Raw genomic sequence first — 12,499 nt, 5'->3', positions numbered from 1 at the left:
AAGGTCCACCAAGAATCCTATGTTCAGCAAAATTATGTTTCAAAACTGAGAGTGAAATAAAGACACTCTCAAATAAGGACTGACAAAATTGCTAGCAGGCAAATTATTTTATAAGAAATACTATTCTTCAAACTAAAAGGACATGATACCAGATAGTGTTTTGAATCTATATGAAAAAAAATTTAAAATGCCTCTATAGGAAATTATGTGACAATAATAAAAGACAATATTAAAAAAAGAAGCGGAGAGAATAATACTATAATAGGGCAAGGAAGTGACATCGATTATAACTTGAATCCACAAGAAGAATGAAGAGCACTAGAAATGGTAAATAAGAAGGTCAGGATAAAAACTTTAGAAAGATATCTTTTCTTCTCTTAGTTTCTTCAAAGACATAAGATTATGTTAAACAACAATTATAGCATTGTATTGTTGGGTTTGGAACACATACAGACATATATGACAGTAACGTCATAAAGAAGGGAATAGGGAATGGAGCTATAGTAGCATAAGTTTTCTAACTTTCAGTCGAATTAAGTAAGCATAGAATCTGAAGTTGGATGTACCTTTCCCTCTCTCCCTTTCTTTTCACTTCTCTTCTCATCAGCTATTTGTATAGCCTCCTCCTATAACCCCTTTGCCTTCTTGCTTTTCTCTTTCTTTGGGACGGTTTTGTTCACTGCCTCCTGTACAGTATTACGAACCTCCATTGATAGCTCTTCAGGAATACTGTTAACTAGATCTTATCCCCTGAATCCATTCGTCACAGCCACTGCATATTCATAGGGAGTTTGATTTAAGTTATACCTGGCTGGCCATGTGGTTTTCCCCATTCTCTTTAATTTAAGCCTGAATTTTGCTATGAGAAGCTGATGATCTGAGCCACAGTTATCTCCAGGTCTTGTTTTTTGCTGACTATATACAGTTTCTCCACATCCAGCTACAAGGAATGTATTCAATTGGATTCCAGTATTGACCATTTGGTGATGTGTATGTGTAAAGTCATTTCTTGTGTTGTTGAAGAAGGGTGTTTGCTATGACCAGTGCATTCTCTAGGCAGAATTCAATTAGCCTCTGCCATTCTTCATTTTCTTCTCCAAATCATAGGGAGAAAGGGAAAAGTACATCCAACTAAATGCAGAGTTTCATAGAATAGCAAGGAGAGATAAGAAGGCCTTCTTCAATGAATAGTGCATAAAAATAGAGGAAAACAGCAGACGGGGAAAGACTAGATAACTCTTCAGGAAAGCTGGAAACATCAACGGAACATTTCAACCAAAGATGGCACAATAAAGGACAGAAACAGTAGAGATCCAGTAGACACTGCAGAGATCAAGAAGAGATGGAAAGAATACACAGAAGAACTGTACAAAAAAAAACATCTTAATGAACCAGATAACTAAGATAGGTGGGAGACCAGAAAATTACTAGAGCTAATCAATGAATATGGTGAAGTTGCAGGAGATAAAATTAACACACACAAATCCATTGCATTCCTATCCACTAACAATGAGTTAACAGAAAGAGAAATTAAGGGAACAATTCCATTCACCATAGCAATGAAAAGAATAAAATACTTAGGAATAAATCTACCTAAGGAAACAAAATATCTAGATATAGAAAACTATAAAACACTCATGAAAGAAATCAAAGATGACATAAAGAGATGGGCATGATTGGGTGCCTTCCTGGGCTCAGCTCTTCAAGAGGGCCTTTCCTCTCAAAGTACGCCCCAAGTACCTCTGGGGAGGGGCTTTGCCCTTCTTACTTCCACACTGCCAATTGGTGGAACAAAGCTGGCTCTGTGAGAGGTACAAAAAGAGTAATTGGGTGGATTTTCAAGCTCTTGCTAGTCTGAACCACTTCAGGGCCCACTCGAGAAAATCTGTTGCACTGGGGCCCCTAGGTCGGGTATGCAAGTGAACAGACAGGGTGTGTTACCATCAAAGCCCAGAAATTTCCAGAGACCCTGGCTGACTAGACCTCTCCTACAGAGCAAAAGGGACGCAAGAGATGTGTGCACGTGGCTGGACCTTTCCTTTTCAGAGTGGGGATACTCCCTATTACCCCAAGCTGAGGGATAACTGCCCTTAAGAAAGAAACTCTAAGAAGCGCTTTTCCAGGAGCCTGGGACAGGAAAATCGCAGGATGCGGGAAAAGCGAGCCTCCTTCAGGGAAGAAGAGACAGCTAGCCACTGTGTTTTGTCAGCTTCTATTTGAAGCAAGAGGTTCGGTGATACAACGGGAGACCTCCAGTTCTGTCAGAGGACCGAAGTTCTAGTGACAGGGCCGTGTATCTCCCGTTTCCTTTGCAATCCTTTCACAGACCTTGCCGGCTGAGAGCAGTCCTGCCAATGAGGAAGAAAGCAGCGGGAGTGTGTTTGGCATGATTGGGTGCCCTCCTGCACTCAGCTCTTCAAAGGGGCCTTTCCTCTCGAAGTAGGCCCCAAGTCCCACTGGGTAAGGGCTTTGCCCCTCTTCCTTCCACACTGCCAATGGGTGGAACAAAGCTGGCTCTGTGAGAGGTAGGAAAAGAGCAATTGGGTTGTTGCAGCTCTTGCTAATCTGAACCACTTGAGGGCCCACTCGAGGGAATCAGTCACCCTGGGTCCCCTAGGTCGGGTATGCAGGTTAACAGACAGGGTGTGTTCCCATCAAAGCCCAGAAATTTCCAGACCTAGGGGCTACAGGGCACAGGGGCTACAGGACACCCCTTTTGCTCTACTGGGCCCTAAAGGCTGCATGCCAGCAGGAGCTTGAAAATCCATCCAATTGCACCCTTTGGACATCTCGCAGAGCTAGCTATGCTCCACCCTTTGGCAGTGTGGAAAGAAGAGGTCCAAAGCCCCTCCCCAAAGGGAGTTGGGCCCTCTTTCAAGAGGACAGGCCCCACTGAGGAGCTGAGCCCAGGAAGGAACCCAGTCATGCCAAAAACTCTCCTGCTGCTTGCTTCTACATGGGCAGTACTGCTATCAGCTAGGAATGCTGTTGCAAGCACAAAGGGAAGGGGAGATACATGGCCCTGCCCCTGGAACTTCGTCCTCTGAGCAGAACTGGAGTTCCCTCTTGTAACAGCGAAGTTCTTGCTTCAAGTAGAGGCTGGCAAACACACAGTGGCTTGCCGTCTCTTCTTCCCAGAAGGAGACTCGCTTTTCACGCATCCTGCGAATTTCCTGTCCCAGCCTCCTCGAAAAGTGCATCTTAGATTTCCTTCCTAGGGTCAGTTATTCCTGAGCCTGGGGAAATACAGAGTAGCCCCACTCTCAAAAGGAAAGGTACAGTCACTCAACACATCTCTTGCGTCCCCTTTACTCTGTAGGAGAGGTCTAGAGAGCCAAGGTCATGTACAGGCCTCCAGTTTATGTCTCTGCTTTTTAATATGCTATCTAGGTTGGTCATAACTTTCCTTCCAAGGAGTAAGCGTCTTTTAATTTCATGCTTGCAATCACCATCTGCAGTGATTTTGGAGCTCCCCAAAATAAATCTGACACTGTTTCCACTGTCTCCCCATCTATTTGCCATGAAGTGATGGGACCAGATGCCATGATCTTAGTTTTCTGAATGTTGAGCTTTAAGCCAACTTTTTGACTCTCCTCTTTCACTTTCGAGAGCCTGCTTAGTTCCTCTTCCGTTTCTGCCATAAGGGTGGTGTCATCTGCATATCTGAGGTTATTGATATTTCTCCCGCCAATCTTGATTCCAGCTTGTGCTTCCTCAAGCCCAGCGTTTCTCATGATGTACTCTGCATAGAAGTTAAATAAACAGGGTGACAACATACAGCCTTGACGTACTCCTTTCCTCCTTTGGAACCAGTCTGTTGTTCCATGTCCAGTTCTAACTGTTACTTCTTGACCTGCATACAGATTTCTCAGGAGGCAGGTCAGGTGGTCTGGTATTCCCATCTCTTGAAGAATTTTCCAGAGTTTGTTGTGACCACACAGTCCAAGGCTTTGGCATAGTCAATAAAGCAGAAGTAGATATTTTTCTGGAACTCTCTTGCTTTCTCAATGATCCAGTGGATGTTGGCAATTTGATCTCTGGTTCCTCTGCCTTTTCTAAATCCAGCTTGAACATCTGGAAGTTCATGGTTCACGTACTGTTGAAGCCTGGCTTGGAGAATTGTGAGCATTACTTTGCCAGTGAGATGAGTGCAACTGTGCGATAAACCGGGCAAATCAACTGGAATGGAAAAGGGAGCCCAGTGATCTGGCTTTCACTGGGACTCCTTTTCCAGTCTGGGGCCACTGAATTTTCTTCGAATTTGTACTTGATTTTATGCCTCCAGCTGCTTCAAAGAAGACACATCTCTATTTGTTACCTCCTCCTTTTATTACAATGTATTGATTACAAAATATTAAAATATACAAAAAAAAGAACAAAAAAAAAGTAAAAAATCAAGAACTTTGGTGTGTATACTAATCTTTATTTAGACTAAATATATGTAGTCTATAAAACCAATTTTAAAACTTTCTATAGCTTTTAAAATCTATAAGCTATTATTTTTACACCAGTTCCACAAAAGAAGCTTTCAGGCGATTATCAAGAGGAGCATGAGGCAATGAAAGCAAGGTCATTACATCTTCTAAGAATCCAATCAAGAGTTTTGGTCTTCTTCCTACAGAGGAAAAAGAATGATAATGAATTTCCAAGCAATCAGGTAGAACTTAAAAACCATCATTTCATATCTACAATTAGAAAATTTTATCAAATAAGGGGGAAATATCCTAATTTGGAAGCATTTTAATTAAAGATATTTACTAAGCATATCTACGATCACTATGGTATGAGGACAAACACTATTCTGATTCATAGATTTAGACCTGAGCTGTCAAATATGGCAGTCACTCACCACATGTGGTAACTTACACTCAAACTAAAGAGAAGTAAAATCAAAGATTCAGTTCCTGAGCTGCACTAATTACAATTCAAGCTGTTTAACATCCATGTGTGGTTACCTCACTGGACAACTCAGATACAGATTACTTGCATCACTGCAGAAAGTTTGATGAGATAGTTCTGGTTTGAGACATGAAAGGGTATTTTTTTTTAATTAAAATTCATTTTAACAGTTTTACTTCCCATTAATTTTGGCTCTAAATACTTAAATATAAGCCACTAAAACAGTTATCCTCTTAAGAGTAGAAATTGATATCTGAGAAATTATTAGTAGTGAGAAGTCACAGAGTTGCTGAAATACAGACCATTGTGTCCTTAAAAAAAATAGTCACACCTTTGATTAAAAAATTACCTTTATTTTTAAGCTTTCTTTGACAAACCATTCTTTTAATAATCAGAAAATATTTCTTTCTTTCTTTGTTTACACAGCACACTACTAAGAAATTTGTTAGAAAAAGCAAGTCTGCTCAATAGAAAAGTTAAAAAGATAATTGTACGTTAAATTAGCCAGAATCTGTAAGGGAAATAATCTGACATTCTATCAGGAAATAAATATATAATAAATTAGAGTCAAATATTTTGTCTTTAGGGCTATATTATGTCAACAATAAGTGGCTTCTATATATATCAGTATCAACGCTTCCTGGTGGCTCAGTAGTAAAGAATCCACCTGCCAATCAATGCAGAAGATGCAGGTTTGATCCCTGGGTCAGGAAGACACCTGGAGAAGGAAACGGCAACCCACTCCAGTGTTCTTGCCTGAAAAATCCCATGGACAGAGGAGCCTGGCAGGCTATAGTCCATGGGGTTGCAAAGAGTTGGACATGACAGAGTGACTAAAAAGGCACATACATCACTAGATCCATGAGGAAGACTGGGTTACCATCTAACTTTTCCTATATGGTCAGGTTAACTTAGAGTGAGGCAGAAATAAAGGACTGACCAAAGTAATGCTCACCATGAATAAAGGATGGACACAGCAGTTTTATAATACGTTGGTCTGCTTAGTGAAGGACGGAAACACTGACAAGCCACCATCACAGCTATGGTGGAACGGAGATCTCATTCATTTTTAGTTGCTTACTTTATCAGAGGATCCACACAATTTGGAAAATAAACTGTAAATCTGAAAAAACTTAACTGTGAAGTAACAGCTATAAAATATACTGCTAAATGAGCACGAATTCTTTGATTTGAAAATTTACTACAACACGATTTCTCAACTTTGAAATTTCAAAACAAGTAATACTACTTACGTACTTGATTCAAAATAGGCTTTGTTTATCAAAACAACAAGGACAGTTAATTTACCTTAACAGAAAATTTTGTTTAGTAAGAAAAACACTGGCGTGTGCTTCCTTAAGCACTGGCAATCTATGATAGCCACTCAGTTCTCATTTTGTAAATAGTAGCAAAGCTCTTATCTCTTTAGGTATTTGGATTTCACACAGTTACTCAAAAAATACGTCTATATTGATTTATTCAGTAAATCTATCCTGAGGGACTACTATGAGACAAACCTTGTATTTCATACTTTATCAAGCCTTGAAATATGTATTTCATATTTATTATGCCTTAGAATACTATTTATGGTCAAAATCAATAGACTTAGCATACTTACTGTCCAAGCTTAAAAATGAGAGAGGAAAATACTGACATCACCTTTGTTATTCTGCTGCAAGAGCTTCCAAAATTAAAGAGGAAAACAGTATTCATGCTGTTGTGCCTGGTAATGTGCTAGGACTTAATCTCCACAAGTTGAAGGACAACGGATGCAATCTGTTAAGGTTACATGACTTAAAATATTCTAAAACACAGAGATCCTGTGTGTACCTGTATTATGAAGTAGTCTGAGAAACGAGGGTAGAAACATTAAGAGAATACTGCACTACTTTAACTGAGTTGGAGCTTCTACTACAAGATATCTTATGATATTGTAGAACTACAGTTTAATATTATAAGATGGCTCAAATCTGTTTTGGAAGAAGAGTGCAATAAATACGAATGGCTACACTTTGAATTCAAAAAGCAAAAATAGTTAGGAATTAGTGTGGAAAATTTGGGGAAAAAAGATTTTCCTCTTTGATTTTCCCATTCTAGTTCCTTTTTAAAACTTAATTTGGATTTATTTTATTGTTTTCCTAGGATTACATTCAGATTAATTGGGGGGAGTGGTCAGGAAATACTACATAGGAATTATTGTGTCATGATTTCTAAAAATGCTTTATCTTGAGTCCATATTTTCAACTCACAGGTGGGACTGCCTCACACTTAAAAACGACTGATGTGCCTTAATACACAACGTGTTAATTTAAAGCAATGCCATGTAGAGTGAGGTGGTCTGCTATACTGGTGACCACCAATGAACCACCTCCTGGGTCAGGCTCTCATTCAATTTCCTCTTTTTCAATCTGGATTGGACCTGTGACTTGCTTTAACCAACAGAATGCAGTAGTAGTGATGTGCTAATTCCAAAGCCTAGGCTGCAGCCTAGCAAATTCTGTTTCTTACAATTTTGGGAGCCCTAAGCTAGCACAGAATGAGTCTGGCTCTGCCACTCCTCAGGACGTGCAGACAAAGAGAGGCCCTAAGACCGTGGGGACTGAAGCCCAGCCACCCTTCCAGGAGTCCCACCAACCAACCAGGTGAACACAGCCACACAGCGACTACCAGCAAGAACAGCGGAAGAGACGCCCAGCTGAGCAAAGACCATGAGCAATAAAAGAGTTATAACAATCCTTCATGTTTCGGGATTACAAAATACTTTGCTAAAAATGATGAAACAGTATGTTACAGCATTTTGCAGTGTGCTTCAGCTAACACATGTGCTTTGTTTATTAACGAAAAAATTATCATGAAGCACAAAGAAACTTCTACATAAGTACAATCTAACACTTTTAAACAAAATATCATGAAGCACACAATCTCTAATTTTATTTGTTTAACAGAAATAGTCTTCAAGAGACTTTATTAAAATATGTTTTCTACTATAAATTATTTATTGAATAAGAATAAATAAATTTGTTTCTCCTTTATGGGTATTATTTTCACTTTTAAACACATTAAAAGACATAACATGAGCTATCTTTCTAAATAGAAAGGGCTTTTACATTTTCCAGGCGAAGAATTTTTCCCTTACCTGAATATAACACGTAAGGACTTCTGTTGCATAAATGGGGACAGTAGCTTTAGTGAGGACCCCACTTCCTGCTGAGGAATCTAAAAATCACAAAAATAATTTTAAAATATCTGAGTATGCTTTAAATGTAAAGCAAAAAGTCAAAGTCATAGTACAAATTATATTTTAAATTAGAATTGGTTACAAGGCTTACAAATAAATGTTATCATTACTTTAAAAATACTTTGATGAAAACATATATATCCACTGGTGGTTGTGAAAATGAAACTGAATACTTTTCAGAGCCATTAGCATACACAATATTGATAGATGGGAAAAACTTTAATGACCAAAATTAGATGCTATACTGTTATTTGCATAGTCATAAATCAGAGCTTTCTTTTAACACTTTCCCAAGTGGCCATATAAGCATGTTGTATGAATTTTCAGGCTTCTAATTGCAGTATTCAGTAAAACATCAAGGTACTCAGCTGAAAGGAGACACCTAGATATATATTTAACCTGTTTCTAGACATCGAGACACTAGTTTCTAGTATTAGCCTAGTTCCAGAGCTCTTCCTGAATCCTGTACAGGGCTTTTTCAGAAGCCAGACAGAACCCTGACTATTTTCATGGAGTAGGGAGGCTAAATACAGCTCGGGGAGAGGGGAAAGCATCCAGCCACAGCTGAGTGTCCTGTGACGACTTTAAGACATCAGATTTTCTTATGCAGCATGTGTAAACGATTATTTAAAAACAGGTCCAGATATGATATGGCAGTCCAGAGATGATTTATAGAACCAACAGCTCTCACTTACTGATGTTAGGCATTATTCAAAGCACGTTACATTTGCTTTTATGTACTCAAACTTTTAACAATTGCTTTTTTCTATTCTTACATGGCTTTAAATTCTTTTCAGAAAGTAGTACATACAGAATTCAGTTAAAAGCATGTATTTAACCATCTTGAAGGTATTTTCACCAAAAAAGAATCTATTTTCATATCAATTACTATTTGAGGTTTTTTTATTCTCTTGGTAAGACTCGTTTTATCTTTTGGGGAGTACTGATGGTGGCTGAGTGTGACTGTGGTAGCTGAGAGGTAAATCTGAGGCTACATACATAAGCTTAGGTTGAATTCATACATATAGACTGTATATAATCACCTCGTAACTAATAATTCTGAAAGCTATCATCATCAGAATGAATAATTAACTAAACAGATAATACCAATTTTTAATTCCAAGTAATTAAACCATTAGAAAGCTATTAAATATAAACTTTAGGAAGCATTTGTCAAAAAAAAAAAGTCTCTGACACTTTCAAACTTAAAAGGAATCGTTTATTCACTCTCTAATTACCTCTGAGGACAGACGAAAATGGAGTTTTCCAGATGACTCAAATCAAATCACTAAGGTAAGACTGAGATAAGAATTACCTATACATCCAAAACAGCCAAGATAAAATACAAACCACGGGGACTATACATTTTTGTCCTTAATATTTTTCACAATTCATTTCTAGAAATTCATTCCTAAAAATACACAGGGACATAAGATCCACACATAAAGGAGTTCTTGGTGCTATAACCAGACTTCTTAAGACAGTAATTGAAAACTATGAACAGAGGGACTGGAGCTGCCCATTAAAGCCTGTAGTTTCTTAAAAATCTCATGTTTCATTACAAAAAATATAAGTATACCTTATATTCTATTCAGTTATACCTGTTTTAATTTTTAAAAGTTCTAAGTAACTAATTATGAATTACACACTCTGTATTTTTTCCTTTTTAGTATTTCAATCGCACCACTTCAAACCTCCAAGGGTACAAGTAAGTACACAGTCTGAGAAGGTCAGGCTTAGGTCAATTTGATTACAGTGAAGGTAGATATTTACAATAAAACTGATAAGAGATCAATCTTACTACTACTCCGTGGAAAGGATATTAGATGTAGCAGCGCTGTAAACCCAAGAACTCCATAGTATAAATTTTTCTTTTCAACTGTACTTGTTAGTTTATTTATACAATTTGCATATAATGAACAAAGTATTTTTCTGGAGTAAAGAGACTTAATTGTTTGTAAAAATAATAATGCACAAACTCACCAATATTTTCTTCAGACAGCCTTAAAATCTCCTGGAACTGATGTTTTACCTAAGCAACCCGAAGAAAAGATCCAGAAAGTCTCAGGTTCAACAGACCAGTCAATGGTTAAATAAAATGTTTCCTACCATTGCTACTACTACTGATTTTTAAAGATTCAAGTAGTCAAAAACACAGCAGTTCTTAAAAGCCATAGGAAAAAAGAAGTGTCAAGTCTCTGAAAACAACATCTTTTTAGAGATAAAATATTTTAAAAAATCAATTTAGGTCAGCAAGTTTTCTGAAGGACCTTAAGATTCCTTCACTAAATTAAAATCATTTCCAAGGTGACTTTAAGTGTTTGAAATTACTACCTCCCAAAACCGAACCTGATGATATAAAGGATACTTAGGCAGATATATGATTAAAACTGTTGAAAGAAAATGTTGTGTATAAAAGGAATGAAAATGAAATTCCATTCATTTAGGATATTCAGTGAGCAAGATGCTCATTATGTTATATCCATTGGATTAGTCTTTAACTTTTTTAAAATTTAATTTTAAACACGAAAGACAGAATTTAACATTAAAGTTTTAAGTTAGTGGGAATGCGTGTTTCAATTTTCATTTTTAACATCACAGATTTCAGGCCTCTGAAGTCAACCACTTAAGTGTTAAAGTGAATTCCTAATTGCTTTTGTAAGAAAAAGTAAAATAAATAACAGTTACTTCTTCTGGAGATGTCAAACAGTTTTTGCCAGTAGTGATTCCCAGTAAAGTCCAACTATACTTAATAATTAGATGTTAATGAATGATTTGGTTTCTCCTACAGTAACATTAAGCTCTGGTTTTTGCCCTCCTATCAATACGTCAGGCATATTAATTTACAAATTCCATTTAAACTGAGATGTAGACCACTGTGAAAAGATTAACCTACAGCATCAGATGTACAGGATTAAATTTCATTTCACCATGAAAAGATTAAGTATAGATACATTAAATGATTGATTCAAGGATACACAGAGTCATAACCCATTTTCTGAATTTTGTCAGTCCACGATACCAAACTGTCATGCTCTAAATGTTTCAAAAACTACAGGCTCAGTAAAGAGGTGCCACAAAATTTTTACCTTTTAAATGTCTTAACATATAGCAACTACATCTTTATAAGGTTTTGTTAACGCTCTAAAGAACTGGCTCAACAATCTTGTTATGAAGACAAATGGATTAACAGGATTAAAGAAGAAAGTAGGACCTAAGGACTTTCCAATTTTAATATTTAAACAACAAAATAACCTGGGTATGTGACAGTGATTGAAATATGCAGCATTTATTTCAAGTGTCCATTCTATTCCAAGAGCTCCTATCTTGTAGCAAGTATTCTACACAAGCTGCTTTGTTTCTATAATCACCTGAGTGAAAGTGAAAGTCGCTCAGTTGTGTCCGACTCTTTGCGACCCCATAGACTACACAGTCCATGGAGTTCTCCAGGCCAGAATACTGGAGTGGGTAGCCTTTCCCTTCTCCAGGGGATCTTCCCAATCCAGGGATCTAACCCAGATCTGCTGCACTGCAGGTGGATTCTCTACCAGCTGAGCCACAAAGGAAGTCCAAGAATACTGGAGTGGGTAGCCTATCCCTTCTCCAGCAAAGCTTCCTGACCCAGTAATCGAACTGGGGTCTCCTGCATTGCAGGTGGATTCTTTACCGACTGAGCTATCAGGGAAGCCCACAATCACCTGAAGTTCTGACCAAAGCATATAGAGGAAATGGGGGCTTCCTGAATCTCTGGTAGATTCAGTACAAGAACCACATTCAAAGAACTGCAATGGAGTCCCCTAGCTGATACTTTTTCTGCTGAAAAGCTCTGAGACATCCACAGTGAGCAGACCATATATTTAAGTGTGGATACAGACTAAATTTTGCCTAAATCATTTTCTGAAAATCAATAAAGATATGAATATTACAGACCAGAATTTTCTTTTATTATCATAGTTTTCTAAGATATTAAAAGATAATTAGAATAAAGGAAGGGCTCCTGCTTTTACTTACTCTGCCATAGCATTAATTAACACATTACATGTTTATATGTCTTGCATATAAGGAAATATGAAATACAAGTTTTTACCTTAGTGTTTGTAAAAATTTGGCCAAATGTCTGGCAAAGGCACCAGAAAAATCTGGAGAATTCATGGACACAGGCAGTTGAAGTGACATTAATTTTGCCAACTATTTCTATAAGCTGTGGGAACCTGAATAAGAAAGAAAGGAAAGTTGGCAGGGGATACAAATAAATTAGTTTCCTTGCCAATTTCTGAAACAATCCAAATCTAACAATCTCTTCTGCTTTTCAAAGCCAGTACAATAAGAATGCAAAGGAGTTGTTTGGGACCCTTTGAAAAA

This window comes from Muntiacus reevesi, chromosome 1 (genome assembly GCF_963930625.1).
Source record: "Muntiacus reevesi chromosome 1, mMunRee1.1, whole genome shotgun sequence".
NCBI classification, from domain to species: Eukaryota; Metazoa; Chordata; class Mammalia; order Artiodactyla; family Cervidae; genus Muntiacus; species Muntiacus reevesi.
Note: the sequence above shows the minus strand (reverse complement) of the source record.